The 17,391-nt window shown below is 38.0% G+C and overlaps 1 protein-coding gene and 1 pseudogene across 2 annotated transcripts in view; both read right to left on the bottom strand.

Annotated features, from left to right (window-relative positions):
* SYN2 (synapsin II) overlaps nt 1-17,391 on the bottom strand; it is a 190,606-nt gene that overhangs the window by 128,214 nt on the left and 45,001 nt on the right. The gene's annotated exons all lie outside the window — the stretch shown is intronic.
* LOC141409709 (actin, cytoplasmic 2-like) lies at nt 3,837-5,274 on the bottom strand (annotated as a pseudogene).

Raw genomic sequence — 17,391 nt, 5'->3', positions numbered from 1 at the left:
TGTTATGAAAACAACCTTTGTGACAACCTTAGGCTAACTTAGAATGCAATGATGCACAGGAAGCCACCGGGCTAAAAATAACACCTGGCTTTTCATATAAGCTGATCAACCACATCTTTAAGAACATGGGCCAATCATTTATGAGTCTGGGCCTCAGTTTCCTCATTTATCTAGTTGAAAAACCATTAATATTCACATTGTTGTGATGAGAATAATTAATGACAGTACATATTCAGTAAGCTATGAAGTACTAAACAGATGTGCAATGATATAATTAATTTAAAATTAGTAATTCTGGGAAGGAGAATGGCATTTTCAAGTTCCTTTGATAACAAGAAAGAAACCCACTATAAATTACTTTAGCAAAAAAGGAGAATTTATTGCAAGGATACAGGAATATCTCAGAGAACTCCAAAGCTGCACCTCTTGAGAAACTGGAATCAGAAACTGCAAAGTCATCAGGAATCAAATTTTCCCTCTCTCTCATCTCTGGCTTTTTGCTAGGTCCAACTAGTGTCTCTTGGGCCCAGTTTCAGGTTTCCAGGGGTTAGCCTGACTTAGATCCAGTGTCTACCCCTGGTCCAATCAACTAAATATAGGGAGGAGGAAGAGTCTGCATAAGGCAGAATTAAGACTCCTGTATAAATCCAAGCCACAGAACAATAAAAAAGAACAAATTTGAATATAAAAACAAGTATAAAAACTGGACAATAATAACATCTAATCAGAACAAGACTGTGGAGTTGTTCTGGAGAAGAATAAAGAATTTGACTGAATTTAGACTTTAAGTCAACTGCAACTTTAAAATTTTAAGAGTATTCACTAACGTAATACAAACAGAATATATAACTTCCAAATTAGTGGACTGAAAAAAGAGTGGGAGGGCTTGTAATCTGGTAGAAGGCAGGAAAGAAAAAGAAAATGATAAATAGTTAAAACACAGTAGTAAGCATTATACAAACAGCAGAAATAAATCTAACATATCAGTAATTATAATAAATGTAAAATTTGAAGTTAAGACAAATATTGTCAGATTGATTCTAAAAATTCATTTATAGGCTATTTTGCAAGAGATACACGTAAAATAGATAAACATAGAAAGGCTGAAAGTAAAGGGATAGAAAAAGATACACCAGGCTAAAATTAAATAAAACTATATGATAGATAAAACAGAACTAATGGCAAAAAGCATTGATAGAGAAATAAAGAGGCCTATTATATATGATTAATAGGAGTAATCTAGCAAGAAGATAGAACTACTCTGTAACATGTATGGCCCTAATTCATAGCTTCTAAATATATGATATAAGCAAAAGTTGACAGATTTACAAGGAGAAACTGACAAGTCTACAATTGAAGTGGTAGATTTTAACAAACTTCTCTAGATAATTGATAGATTAAGAATAAGAAAATTACCAAGTATGTGAATATTTATATAATAATTAGCAAGTTTGATCCAACAAATGATTTAGATACCAACAATTATACAGTACATTCTTCTTAAGCACATATGAAACATTTATAAAAATCAATCAATCCAAGGCTTACAAAGCAAGCCTCAACAAATTTCAAAGATTTTATCCTTGGCTCCAATGCACATATAACATAAATCACAAACCAATAGCAAAAATATTGTTTAATATTCTGTCTTTTGGTTAAAGATGACAGAATGAACACAAATAGTTAACTTTTTACCTCCAGAAATCCAGCTACAATAAATGTAAAGGGTTGCTTTATTTTTGGTTTTCTTTTTAGTTATAAATCCACAAGGATGAAGAGAATGGAAGAAGAAATTGCAGCAACAAAATTATGGATATTGGAGAATGGAGGGAATGGTAACTGACTGCAGATTTGAGAAAGCTGAGTCCTAAGCCAGCAGTGGGAAAAAGCAGCCTGGTTTATACCATGGAACCTCCAAAGTCTCTGGAAGTGGTGTTATACATACAGGTGAGCTGATTTTTAAGAAGCACTTAGGCCTCTATGTCATATCCACTGTTCTACTTCACTGGGTGACTCATCACCTTGGTGCCCCTTAATCCATACAGGAAACCAGAATTTATTCTCTGAAGAAGTTAAAAAGCAGAGTTTTTGGCCTAGGGACCACTAGACACTTTTGAAGATGCAGATGCTTTACTGAAAACATGTAGAACTAAGGGAAAACTTACTTTCTAACAGTTGAAAAAACCCAGTCCACTCCACACTGAAACTGCAGAATGCTGGGAGCCATGATTATACCCTTCCATGAAGAGTAATAGAGAGCTTTCTAAGTTGCTTAAGAAAAACAATTTAGATATTGTCCTATTGATAAGGTCTACTAGATCATCTGACAGTGAGGTCCACAGCTGGTAAACTCTACTTAAACACACAGAGCTTTCAATTAGGCTTTAGTGCTCTGTCTTTAAACTTGAACAGACAATTGAGAATAATACATATTTTAATAGACACTATGGAACAAAACACAGAGATCAAAATCATGAACAGGGGAAAAGGTAACCTGGAGAAATAGAGACTATGCAGAGAAATGAAAGTTTTAAAAGCCATTATTAATATCTTCACAAAGACAATGACCCATGATAGAAAAACAGGATGAATAAGGAAGCAATTGAAGAAAAACAAAGAGCTCTTGGAAGCTAAAAACATAAATAGGAGAAACCCAGAAATAAACCTTCACATTTATGGTCAATTGACTTTTGGTGAGGGTACCAAGACAAGCCAATGGAGAAAAAAGAATATTTTCAACAAATGGTGCTGGGACAACCATATATCCATATCCAAAATAATGAATTTAGACCACTATTTCATACTACATACAGAAATTAACTCAAAATGGATGAAGGGCCCAAATATAAGAGCTAAATCTATAAAAGTATTAAAAGAAAATATAGCCATAAATTTTTGTGACCTCAGACTAGATAACAGATATGACCTCAAAACCACAACCAACAAAGGAAAAAATAAACACATTTGGACTTTTAACAAAATTTCTTGTGTTTCAAAAGATACTATCAATAGAGTAAAAATTCAACTCATAGAACAGGAGAAAATATTTGCTAATCATATATCTGATAAGGGTTTGGTATCCAGAATATATAAAGTACTCTTTTATATATTTCAATAATAAAAAGACAACCCAATTCTAAAATAGTCAAAAGATTTGAATAGATATTTCTGCAAAGAACACATACAAATAGCCAAAATCACATAAAAAGATTTTTTTTTTTTTTTTTTTTTACGGCAGCACTTTTATTTTTCCTTACACAATGACATGTTGCTGGGGCCTAATATTCTCATGTAACAGTAGAAAACCAAAATTTGTTGTCATCTCTTTCAAGATTTGAGAATTGTATACAAAAAAACCTTACATAAATTAAAAGGATTAATACATTTACAGGTGAAAATACAAACTGCTTCCAACTCAAGGCAAGTTAACAGCCCACGGTGTTCTGGCAGGAAAACATCAGCTAAGAAAGGAAACTGGGTCCTGTGGCTTGGACTTTTCCAACCCTGACAGACTGGCAGGACAGAAACCACTGGTTCAGGAGCCCTTGCCAGCCTCTAGAGAAATCCCAGAACACTCAGCCCTGACACATTAATACCCTGCACAGATTGGAGACTGCTGGCCATGTACACTCACCAAGCCACAGACTTGTCTTCCACAAGCACGTTCTTACATCAGCCACAAAGTGACCAAGCCACATGTACTAAGGGGTGAAATCAAAGATATGGATAGGTATTCTACAGATACCAAGGGGGAACAGTTAACTTGAATATAAGGTCAAAATCAGCAACAAGTTCTACAATCAACTGCTGATATCAGATACAAGCTTCAAGGACAATTTCTTTTTGAAGGCTTATTCCAGTTTCATGAGGCTAGCATGAAGTGTATGCGTTTGGCAGGGGCAAATTTATGCTTCTGAATTAAGCCATGCAGCAAATGCTATGCATCTGTTTGCAGTCCATTTAGAAGCATATGCAGTGGACGATGGATGGACCAACTCATTGTACTCCTGCTTGCTAATCCACATCTGCTGGAAGGCGGACAGTGAGGCCAGGATGGAGCCGCGGATGCACACAGAGTACCTGTGCTCTGGGGGCGCAATGATCTTGATCTTCATGGTGCCAGGTGCCAGGGTGGTGATCACCTTCTGCATCCTGTTGGCGATGCCTGGGTACATGGTGGTGGCACCGAACAGCACCTTGTTGACATGTAGGTATTTGCAGATGTCCACATCACACTTCATGATGGAGTTGAAGGTGGTCTCATGGATGCTGCAAGATTCCATGCCTAGGAACGAAGGCTGTAACAGTGCCTCCAGACACCAGGACCACTCGTTGCTGATGGTGATGACCAGGCCGTTGTGCAGCTCCTAGCTCTTCTCCAGGGAGGAGGAGGATGCAGCAGTGGCCATCTCCTGTTCGAAGTCCAGGGTGACATAGCACAGCTTCTCCTTGATGTCACCCACGATCTCCCACTCAGCCATGGTGGTGAAGCTGTAGCCGCGCTCAGTGAGGATCTTCATGAGGTAGTCAGTCAGGTCCCCACCAGCCAGGTCCAGATGTAGGATGATGTGGGGGAGGGTATAGCCCTTGCAGATGGGCACCATGTGGATGACCCCATCTCCAGGGTCCAAAACAATGCCAGTGGTGCGTCCAGAGGCATAGAGAGATAGCACGGCCTGGATGGCCACGTACATGGACAGGGTGTTGAAGGTCTCAAACATGATCTGGGTCATCTTCTCTCTGTTGGCCTTGGGGTTCACAAGGGTCTCCGTCAGCAGCACCAGGTGCTCCTCCGGGGCCACACGCAGCTTGCTGTAGAAGGTGTGGTGCCAAATCTTCATATCATCCCAGTTGATGATGATGCCATGCTTGATGGGGTCAGAGTCCCAATCTTCAGGGTCAGGATGCCGCGCTTGCTTTGGGCCTCATCACCCACATAGGAGTCCTTCTGGCCCATGCCCATCATCATGCCCTGGTGCCAGGGGTGCCTGAGGATGGAGGGGAACACAGCTCGGGGGGCGTCGTCCCCAGCAAATCCAGCTTTGCACATGCCAGAGACATTGTCAATGACCAGAGTGGCAATCTCTTCTTCCATTGTGACAGGCGGAGGAGCAGGGTGGCAGCACAGTGGGGGGACACAGTGCATGGGCTGGCAGCGGTGACTACATGATACTCAACGTCATTAACCATCAGGAAAATGCATATCAAAACTGGGGTACCAGGCAGGCATAGCAGCTTATGCCCATCATCTCAGCACTTTGAGAGGCCAAGGTGGGAAGATTGCTTGAGCTTGAGGAATTCGAGACCAACCTGGGCAACACTGAGAGACCTCATCTCTACTAAAAATTAGCTAGGCGTGGTGGTGCGTACCTGTGGTCCCAGCTACTCAGGAGGCTGAGGTGGGAGGATTGATTGAGCCTGGGAGATTGAGGCTGCACTGAGCTATGATCACACCACTACACTCCATCCTGGGAGACAGAAAAAGACTCTGTCTCAAAAACAAAACAAAACAAAACAAAAAAACCCAAAACAAAACAAATAAATAAAACCGAGGTACCAAATCACACCCAGTAGGATAAATATAATTAAAAAGATGGACAATAACAAATGTTGATGAGGATGTGGAGAAATCAGAACCCTCACAAACTGCTGGTGGAAATATAAAATGGGTACACTTGGAAAAAGTTTGGCAGTTCCTCAAAACATTAAACAGAGTTATCATAGCAGCCAGCAATTTCACTCCTTAGGTATGCCCAAAGGAGTTTAAAACACATGTGTCCACAGCCAGGCATGGTGGCTCACACCTGTAATCCCAACACGTTGGGAGGCCGAGGCGGGCAGATCACGAGGTCAGGAGTTTGAGACCAGCCTAACCAACATGGTGAAACCCCGTCTCTCTAAAAATACAAAAATTAGCCGCGTGTGGTGGTGGCATGTGCTTTGTAATCCCAGCTGCTCAGGAGGCTGAGGCAGCAGAATAGCTTGAACCTGGGAGGCGGAAGTTGCAGTGAGCTGAGATCGCACCACTGCACTCCAGCCTGGGCAACAGGGCAAGACTCTGTCTCAAAAAAAAAAAAAAAAAAAATTGGTCACACAATTTGTACACAAATGTTCATGGCAAAGTTATTCATATGGTCAAAAATTGGAAACAACCCAAATGTCCACCAACTGATGAATAAACAAAATGTAGTATAGACACGATGGAATGTCAGTCAGCAATAAAATGGAATGAAGTACTGATAACGTGCTACAACATGGATGGACCTTGAAAACATTTTCCTAAGTAAAAAAAGCCAGTGACAGGAGACCATATATTATATGACTCCATTTAAATGAAGTGTTCAGAATAGGCAACTCTGTAGAGGCAGAAAGCAGATTAGTGGTGACCTAAGGCTGAGGTGTGGAGAAATAGGGGTGTGACTATCAATGGGTACAGAGCTTTATTTCTGGGTAATGAAAATGTTCTAAAATTGATAGTGATGTGTGGTAGTTGCACAACTCTGTGGATGTACTAAAAACCAATGGATTGCACACTTTAAGCCAGAAAGATTTTTAAAGAGAGAAAATAGTATCACAGGAAAAAAAAAAAAACTCATTAGGAAGGTTGGAAGTCAAGGAAATCTTCCTAAAAATACAGAAAAAAACTCAGAAATGAAAAACAGAAAATAAAAAAATTTAAATCTGCTGATCAACTCAGAAGGTCAACATCCAAATAATAGTTCTAGAAAGAGAGCACAGAAAAATATGGATTGGAAATCAACAATGAAGGAATTCAAGAAAATATCTCAGAATTGAAGGGCTTGTTACCCAGACTGAAAGGGCTCCAGAGAGTCAAGCAAAACAAATGAAAATAGATTCTCACTAAGATTTACCATCATAAATTTCAGAAAAGCAGGCCAAAGAGAAAATTCCAAATGCTTTCAGGGAAGAGGGTGGGAACAGATCAACATCCAAAAGATTAGGAATCAAAGTGGCTGCAAACTTCCCAGGAGCAATACTGGAAGCCAGAAGATAACTGAGCAATGCCTTCAACGTGCTAAGGAAAAATGACTTCCAACCTAAAATTCTAAAGCCAGCAAACTATCAATTAAGTACAAGGATAGTATAAAGATATTTTCAGACATGAAAAGTTTAAATGTTTCTATAAAAAGAGAGATATCAAGTGGTAGATACATATCAAATACACTTATTACATTTAAGTTCAAATTTTTATTTATTGATTCACTCATTCATTCGAGACAAGGTCTCACTCTGTCACCAAGACTGGAGTGCAGTGGCATAACCACAGCTCACTGCATCCTTTACCTCCCAATGCTCAGGTGATCCTCCCACCTCAGCCTCCCAAGCAGCTGGGACTATAGGCATGCGCCACCACACCTGCCTAATTTTTCTTTTTGTAGAGACAGGGTTTTGCCACATTGGCCATGCTGGTATCAAATTCCTAGGCGCAAGTGGTCCTATCGCCTCAGCCTTCCAAAGTGCTGCCATTACAGGCATGAGCCCACCATGCCTGGCCTGAGTTCAAATTTTAATTTTAAAAATTTATAGAATGCTTGAAAGGTGAAGACCCGAAGACAGAGAGATAGAATTTGAGAAACATTTCTAGGAAATGAACTAGGAAAGTTCAGAAAGTGTTAAGGAAGCTTTCCCTTTCTTTCCTTTTTTTTTTTTCTGGTTAAGGTAAGGGAGTCTGGAGCTTGTAATATGCAGATGAAAATGATTTAGTAGAGAAGAAGAAACTGTACATGGTGTGAGCCACCACTCCTGGCCAATTAATAAACATTCTAACAGTCTCTTATTCATGAATTGATGTTGTGATGCCATGCATATTAATTAGAAGAGTTCAACAAAGGAATATAGTATGGATCAGGGAGAAAGTGAAGTTTCATAGAAGACTTGGCCTTAAAGGATGAAAATGAAAATAATTTTACAATGAAAGGAAAGGTTTACCTCTCATATAGAGTTGAAACAATAAGGGAAAAAACATCCCTTTTTTTCTTTTTTTTTTTTTTAAATCACTGAATGACTTGGATTAAAACCTTGACATGACTCATTCTGTTTCTTTTCCCATGCTAGAATCTGCATTTGTCTTTTCTCCGCTAGGGAGATTTGAAATATAATTTAACAAATCTTGTTGATACGGTTTGGCTGTATCCCCAACCAAATCTCATCTTGAATTGTAGTTCCCACAATCCCCACATGTCGTGGGAGGGACCCAGTGAAAGGTAGTTGCATCATGGGGGCAGTTACCCCCATGCTGTTCTTGTGAGAGTCAGTGAGTTCTCATGAGATCAGATGGTTTTTACAAGGGGCTTTGCCCTCCTTGCTCGGAACTCACTCTCCTGCCACCATGTGAAGAAGGACATGTTTGCTTTCACTTCTGCCATGATTCTACACTTCATCTTAGTCAAAAGGCCAAGAAGCGATACCCTTCTGCCATGATTGTAAGTTTCCTGAGGCCTCCCCGGCCATGTGAAATCGTGTCAATTAAACCTCTTTCCTTTATCACTCAGTCTGGGGTAGTTCTTTATAGCAGTGTGAGAATGGACTAATACAGTTGTAAAGAGGTTCTTGAACAGAACTGCTCTCTGTTCTGAATGTGAGTACCATGCCACCTTCTGTAATGTGGGGACTCCAGCGTATTTATTTTCACAACCTACATGATAAATACTCTGATATAAGTACATAAATGTAAGGGTAAAGGTGGTGAATCATTTGGGCTGAAAAACTTAGTAGCCATGCAAATATTCAGTTTGCGTAAGAGTCAGCCAGATTTTCTAACAATGACGCCAAGAGTTTTGGTGAATATATTCAATTCATGCCTTACAATTTAATAAGATTCCCCCCCCACTGACCCCGAGTCTTTTTTCTAAAACAACTGGCTCCAATTATCTTTCTGTTTTCATAAGTGGGATTCTGTTTTCACTTCTGACACTGAAACAGCTGCTTTCATTTTTTTGAATTAAATTTTATTTTTCAGAATGGTTTTAGATTTATGGAAAAACTATAAAGATAGCCCAGAGTTCCCACAATCCCCAAACCTAGCTTTCCATACCATCATCTTACATCAGTATGGTATATTTCTTATAATTAATGAGCCAATATTGATTCATTATTATTAACTAAAGTGCATACTTTATCCAGATTTCCTTAGATTTTTAAATCTTTACCCGGATATCATTCACATACCATATCGTTCATCCTTTTTAAGTGTGCAATTCAGTAGGGTTTAGTATATTTACCACTAATTCTAGAGTATTTTTGTTACCCAAAACAGAAACCATGTACCCATTACCAGTCACCTCCCAATGCCTCATCCCCACTTGTAGCCCTAGGTAACCACTAATCTGCTTTCTGTCTCTATAGAGTTGCCTATTCTGGATGTTTCATATAAATGGAATCATAAAACATGTGGTCTCTTGTTACTGGCTTTTTAATTAATTTCAACTTTTATTTTAGATTCAGGAGGTACATGCACAGTTTTGTTACATGGGCATATTGCATGATGCTGAAGTTTGGTTTATGATTGATTCCGTCACCCAGGTAGTGAGCATAGTACTCAACAGTTAGTTTTTCTAACCCTTGCCCCCCACCCTCCTTCCCACCTCAAGCAGTCCCCAGTGTCTATTGTTGCCATCTTTATGTACACAAGTACCCAATGTTTAGCTCCCACTTATAAGTGAGAACATGTGGTATTTGGTTTTCTGTTCCTGTTATTAATTCATTTAGGATAATGGCCTCCAGCTGAACCCATTTTGCTGACAAGGACATAATTTCATTCCTTTTTATGGCTGTATAGTATTCCATAGTATATATGTACCACCTTTTCTTTATCCAGTCCACTGTTGAGCACCTACGTTGATTTCATGTCTTTACTATTGTGAATGGTGCTGCGATGAACATATAGTACATGTGTTTTTTTGGTAGAACAATTTATTTTCTTTTGAGTATATACCCAGTAATGGGATTGCTGGGTTGAATAGTAGTTCTGTTTTAAGTTCTTTGAGAACTCTCCAAACTTCTTTCCACAGTGACTAATTTACATTCCCACCAGCAGTGTGTAGGTGTGTAGGTGTGTAGGTGCTCCCTCTGCAGCCTCACCAGCATCTGTTGCTTTTTGACTTCTCTTAATAGCCATTCTGAATGGTGTGAAATGGTATCTTATTGTAGTATTTATTTGCATTTATCTGATGATTGTTACTGGCATCTTTCACTTAGCGTAACGTTTCCAAGGTGCATCCATGTTGTAGCATGTATAAGTACTTAATTTCACTTTATTGCTGAACGACATTCCATTGTAGAGCTATACCACGTTTTTGTTTATCCATTTATCAGTTGATGGACATTTGGGTTTTCACTTTTTGGCTATATGAATAATGCTATGAATATTTGTGTACAAGTTGTTGGGTGAACATGTGTTTTAAATTCTCTCAGGTATACCTATGAGTGAAATTGATGGCTCATATGTTAACTCTATGTTTAACTTCTGAGGAAGTGACAAACTGTTTTTCTGAGTGCACCATTTCACATTTCAATCATCAGTGTATAAGGGGTCCAATATCTCCACATCCTCACCAATACTTTTATTCTCTTTTTATTATAGTTGTCCTATGGGTGTGAAGTTATATCTCATTGTGGCTTTGGGTCACGTTTCCCTTAGGACTAATGAGGTTGAGCATCTTTTCATGTACTATTGACCTTTTGTATATGTTCTTTGGAGAAATGTCTATTCAAATCCTTTACCCCTTTAAAATATGGGTTGTCTCTTTATTGTTGAATTATAAGAACTCTATATATTCTGGATACTAGAACTCTCTTAGCTATATGATTTACTTCCCCCCCCATTCTGTGAATTCATTGTATTTATAGTATCATTTGAAGCGTAAGTTTTAAATTTTGATGAAGTTCAATTTATCTATATTTTCTTCGGTTGTTTGTGTTTAAGTGTAGATTTCCTTAGTTTCTAACCTAATGACATCTTCTGGTCCAGGATCCCATATAGGATACCACATTAATCATCATGTCTCCTTAAGTTATCCTCTTGACAGTTTCTCAGACTTTCCATGTTTTTGATAATTTTGACAGTTTTAATAAGTAGTGGCTAAGTGTTTTGTAGACTGCCCCTCAACTGGTCTTTAATGTTTTTCTCAAGGTTAGAGTTATGGGTTTGAGGAAAAAAGACCACAGAGATAAAGTACCATTTTAGTCACATGTCAAGGGTATACACTACCAACATGACTTATCACTGTTGATGATGACTTTGATCACCCGAGGGAGTGTTTGTCAGGTTTCTTCACCGTAATCTTTTTTCCTACTTTCCATACTGTACTCTTTGTAAGGATGTCACTATGCACAGCTCACACTTAAGGGGTGGGAAGTTATATTCCACCTTCTTGATGCAGAGTATCTACATAAATTGGAAATTATCCTGCATGGTAGATTTTTTTCCCTCTTCTCCCTTTAATCATTTATTTGCATCAGTATGGACCTATGGATATTTATTATTTTAGATTATAACCCAATACTGTATTTTCTTGCTCAAACCATTCCAGCTTCAGCCATTGGTAACCCTTTCAACCCCTCAGGCTCTTCTGACACAGCCCTTCCATGTGTTTTTAAAAATATCTCTAAATATTTCTATATGAAGCTGTATGTGCCTACATTAAACTAAACATGAGTTCATAATGATGTCTCCAACTTTAATCCATTATTACATGGGTTATTCTAGCCTCTTCCTACGTTTATCTGTGAACTTCCACTCCAACAGTGAGTAACCTGGTTCACTCCATCTGCCATCCATTTACTTAATTGTTCAATTTCAGTATACATGTATAGCATTATCAGAATTGTTAATCCACACACTCATGGGATACATTATCAACTACAGTTCTTACGTTTAGATTCTTTTACCTTTAATCTTACAGACTCTACTCATTTCCATAGTCAATTAAATCAGCACCTTTTTCCCTCATTCATTTCAGTGAGGTTATTTTATACATTTGTAATTTTATCACATTCTGCATTCTATCCTGGGATCACCCAATCTCCTAAGTGATTTTTTAAAACTTTGCAAACATTATGGTTCACTTTTTGTGCTGCTGAATTCCATAGATTTTGCACAGTGTCATGTATTCCCCCATTTCAGTATCATATAGAATAGTTTTACCATCCCCCAAATCTCCTGTATTTCACTGTATTTAAGTCCTCCCCTCCCATATTCCCCTGGCAAACACCAATCTTTTTGCTGTCACTATAGTTTTGTCTTCTCCAAAATGTCATATAATTGGACTCATGTAGCCTGTAGCCTTTTGAAATTGGCTTCTTTACCTTAGCAATATACATTTAAGATTCATCCATGTCTTTTTGTAACTTGATAGCTTATTTATTTTTATCACTGAATAATAGTCTACTGTCTGGATGTTCCATAGTTTATCCATTCACTTACTGAATGACATCTTGGTTGCTTCCAGTTTTTGCTGATTATGAATAAAGTTGTTATAAACATCTGCATGCAGGTTTTTGTCTTGGCATATGGTTTTCAAATCATTTGGGCAAATACCTAGGAGCATGAATGCTGGATCGTATGGTAAGATTATGTTTAGCTTTGTAAGAAACTGCCAAACTGTCTTCCAAAGTCTATGCTTCTTATTGAGTCTTACAGTTATTGATATATTTGGATACAATTCCTTTATTAGGTATATATTTTGCAAATATTTTCTCCCAGTCTGTGGCTTGTCTTTCAATTCTCTTAACAGTGTCTTTATAGAGCAGAAATTTTCAACTTTAATAAAGTCCAACTTGCCAGCTTTTTTTCTTTCATGGATTATGTTTTTTGTGCTGTATCTAAAAACTCACAGCCAAACTCAAGGTCACCTAGAGTTCCTCCTGTGTTTTCTTCCAGAAGATTTCTGGTTTTACATTTGAGATTTTGGTTTATGGCCCATTTTGAGGTAATTCTTGTCAAAGGTGTAATATTTGTGTTCACTACTCTGCATATAAATGTAAATTTGTTGAAAAGACTGTCCTTTCACAATTTAATCCTTTGCTCCTTTGTCAAAGATTATTTGATTATCTGTGTGAGTCTATTTCCGGGCTCTGTATTCTGTTCCATTGATTGAAATAGATCTATTCTTTCACCAATATCATACTGCATGGATAACTATAATGTAATAAAAAGTCTTGAAATCAAGTTGTGTGAATCCTTCAACTTTATTCTTCTTCAGTATTATGTTGGCTGTTCTGGGTTTCTAGGCTTTCCATATAAACTTAAGAATCAACTTGTGGCTGGGTGCGGTGGCTCACGCCTGTAATCCCTGCACTTTGGGAGGCCGAGGCGGGTGGATCACGTGGTCAGGAGATCGAGACCATCCTGGCTAACACGGTGAAACCCCGTCTCTACTAAAAATACAAAAAATTAGCCGGGCGCGATGGCGGGCGCCTGTAGTCCCAGCTACTGGGGAGGCTGAAGCAGGAGAATGGCGCGAACCCGGGAGGCGGAGCTTGCAGTGAGCTGAGATCGCGCCTCTGCACTCCAGCCTGGGCGACAGAGTGAAGACTCCGCCTCAAAAAAAAAAAAAAAAAAAAAGAATCAACTTGTTAATCTCTACAAAAATAGCGCTCTAGGATTTTGACTGGGATTCCACTGCATCTATAGATCAACTTGGAAAGACTTGACATCTTAACAATATTGAGTCTTCAGATCTATAATATAGAATCTGTTTATTTAGATCTTCGATTTCTTTCGTCAGAGTTTTGCAGTGTTCTGCTTATACGTCTTGAATATATTCTGTTAGATTTATGCCTAAGTACTACTTTCTTTTTTTGTGGTGCTGTTGTAAATGGTAGTGTTTTTTAAATTTTTCATTGTGGTATACAGGAAAATAACTAATTATATATACTCACCTTGTGTCCTGGAACCTTGCTCTACTTGTTTATGTTCCAGGAGGTTTATCATTTCCTAGCAATTTTCTACATAGACAATCATGTCACCTGTAAACAAAGACAGTTTTATTTCTTCCTTCACAATATATATAGCTTTAATTTCATTTTCTTGTCTCATATTTCACTAAGTTATCCAATATGATGTTGACTAATAGTGGTGAGAGAAGACATCTTTACCTCATTCCCAATCTTGGGGAGAAAGTATGGTTTCTTACCATCAAGTATAATGTAGGCTTTTTTGTAAGTGTTCTTTAATAAGTTGACGAAATTCACCTCTATTCCTAGTTTGCTGAGAGTGTTTATCACGAATCAATGTTGCATTTTGTCAGAGGCTTTTTAAGCATCAATTCCTAGCCTTCAAATATCTTACCATATATTTCTTCTGTTCTTTCTTTGCCTTCTCATATGATTGCACATCTTATATCTATTGAAAATATCTCACATTCTTGGATGTTCTGTTGCTGTTTTAAACTCTATTTTTCTCTTTGCCTTTCTGTCTTCGAAGTTTCACTGACATATGTATTTTCAAGCTTCTTTCCTTGGCTGTGTCCAGAATAGTCCATCAAAGGCATTCTTCATTTCTGTCGCAGTTTTTTCTTCTAGCATTTGCTTTTCATTCATTCCTACAGTTTCCATCTCTCTGCTTACATTATCCATCTGTTCTTTCATGTTATCTACTTTTTTCATCAGAGCATTTACCATATTAATAGTAGTTACTTTAAATTTCCTGCTTGTTAATTCCAAGACGTGTCGTGTCTGAGGCTGGTTCTGATGCTTGCTTTGAAGACACTTTAGGCTGTGTTATTTATTCCTTTTAGCATGACTTGCAATTTTTTTGTAAGCCAGATATGATGTATTGGGCATAGGAACCGGTCTAAATAGGCCTTTAGTGTGAGGTCTTATGTTAATCCAGTTAGGAGTTTGGCTGTGTTTAATACATGCTGCAGTAGTAAGTGCCAGAGGCTTCAAATTCCTCCAGTGTCCCTGTTTGTATGTCTTCTGTTGTCTTTGGACTTCCCTGAGAACTCCCCCTCAGATAGAGTCTGTGAGTTATAACTCATTTGGCTGTAACCCAGTAGTTACACTGTAGCCCTGTTAGTGTGGTGGTAAGATGTCGAGGGAAAGGAAGCATTCTGCTATCTTCCAATTAAATCTGTCATTCAGTGGGCCTGTGACCTTCACGAGTATTTATCAGTTTATTTCCCTTCCCCCTTAGGTGAGACAGTAAAACTCACCTAAGAGGGGGCTGGAGTCTTATCCCAGGTGGGATAAGACTGGTAGTCTTTTCCTCTGGAGAGTAGGTCTTTGTTATGGAGAAGGCTCTGGGTATATTCCACAATGGTTACTCTCCCTTTCTTCCTGCCAGAACCAATATGAGATCTTTCTTGGCTCTTCACAGTACAAACTGTGGCATTCCTAAAAGTAAAATCCATAAAAATGTGAGGCTGCTGGCCGGGCGTGGTGGCTCACGCCTGTAATCCCAGCACTTTGGGAGGCCGAGGCGGGCGGATCACAAGGTCAGGAGATCCAGACCATGGTGAAACCCCGTCTCTATTAAAAATACAAAAAATTAGCCGGGCGCGGTGGCGGGTGCCTGTAGTCCCAGCTACTCAGGAGGCTGAGGCAGGAGAATGGTGTGAACCCGGGAAGCAGAGCTTGCAGTGAGCCGAGATCACGCCACCGCACTCCACCCTGGGGGACAGAGCGAGACTCCATCTCGAAAAAAAAAAAAAAAAATATGAGGCTGCTCTTAAGACTACAGACCCAGGAGTTTCTCAACCTCTAGCTAGCCCATAAACAACCTTCAGCAATTTGTCAAAATTACCATTTAGGTGTTCCTACCAGTTTAAGACTCCAGCAGCTTCTGCTCCAGGTATGCAGATCTCTTCCAAATCTCTTTTAATCCACAGGTTTCCCTCTGCATCCCTTTATTTTCCTTAGAGTTGACCTGTTGAAGAGCCTGGAGCATCTTGACCCATATGTAGAATTTCCCATAGTAGCAGTTTTGCTGATTACATTCTCACCAGGAAGGTTGTGTTTCTCCATCCTTTGTGTTTCCCACAAATTGGCAGCTGGATGCAGAGGCTTGATCAGACTCATGTTAGATTACTTTTATCAGAAGCTCATAATGTCTGACTTTCTGTGATATTAACAGCTGTTGATGTTCAATACCTGGATGCATTAATTCACTGAGAGTTGCAAAATGGTAATACTCTAATTTTATCATTTTTATGCAAAAATTCATTTTATTCCCATGTGCCAGCAGCCAATAAATAGAAAATGAAATTCAAAGAGTAAAACCATTTATAATAGCATCAAAAGAACCACCAAATACCCAGAGAAAAAGGTAAAAAAAATATGTAAAAGACTTCCACCTTTAAAAACCACAAAGCATAATTGAGAGAAGTTTTTAAAGCATCAAACAGTTGGTGGGATATACCATGTTCATGTTCTAAAAATTCATAACTGCAAATATAATTTCTCCAAAAATTGAATCACAGAATCAACGCAATCCCAAAATCCCAGCAGGTCTTTCCTGTATGCAAGGAAATTCATTCTTTTATGTATTTCTTTTTTCCTTTAAGTTTATTCTCTTCATATGATAACTTCACAAAATGGAGCTCATTCATTTTTAAAGCTTTCTTGTCTAATATATTTAAAATAAAAATTTTCTTCAAAATACTGCCTTTGCTGCATCTCTTAAATATTGTTATGTAGTGTTTTCATTGTCATTACCTTCTAGGTATTTTTAATTTACATTAATTATTTAGTGGTGTTTTCAAATTTTCAAAATACACGGGAAATTTTTAAGATTTTCATCTTTTTATATTAACTTCTAATTTCACTATGTTATAGTCAAAGATCATTCTATCTCTCATTGAAATGTGTTGATGTGTTCTCTGATTTATTCATATTAATTTTTATAAATGTTCCATGGATATTTGAGAAACTGTGTGTTCTTAAATTGTTAAATATAAAAATCTATATGTCCAAAAGGTCAAGTATCAAGCTTTTTAATTTTGGCATTCAGATCTCCTATACTGTTCATTTTCTGTCTTCTTGACCAATCAATATTAAATTTCTCAATAGTAATAAAGGATGCTAGAAAACATAAGCAATACTTTTCTAAATTTTGAAGAAAAATTATTTTTGACCCAGAATTCTATATTCTACTAAACTGTCAATCAAATGTATGGGTTAATAATTTCATTTTTGAATATCTAATTTCTCAGAAGATTCATCTCTTAGGCACCCTTTCTTTAAAAACTCCTGGAAAAGATGTTCCTGTAGAATGAGGAAGTAAAGCTAAGCGAAAAAGAAAAAGTGGGATCCAAGAAACTGGAACTACTCCCCAGGAGACAGTAGTGTTTAAAAAAAAAAAAAAAAAGCCCTAGGATGCAATAATCCTAGATAGCAAATTGTCCAGATTAAAATAGGATAGAGGGTTCC

The sequence above is a fragment of the Macaca fascicularis genome, chromosome 2 (assembly GCF_037993035.2).
Source record: "Macaca fascicularis isolate 582-1 chromosome 2, T2T-MFA8v1.1".
NCBI classification, from domain to species: Eukaryota; Metazoa; Chordata; class Mammalia; order Primates; family Cercopithecidae; genus Macaca; species Macaca fascicularis.
Note: the sequence above shows the minus strand (reverse complement) of the source record. Positions and strands in the feature narration are given on the sequence as shown.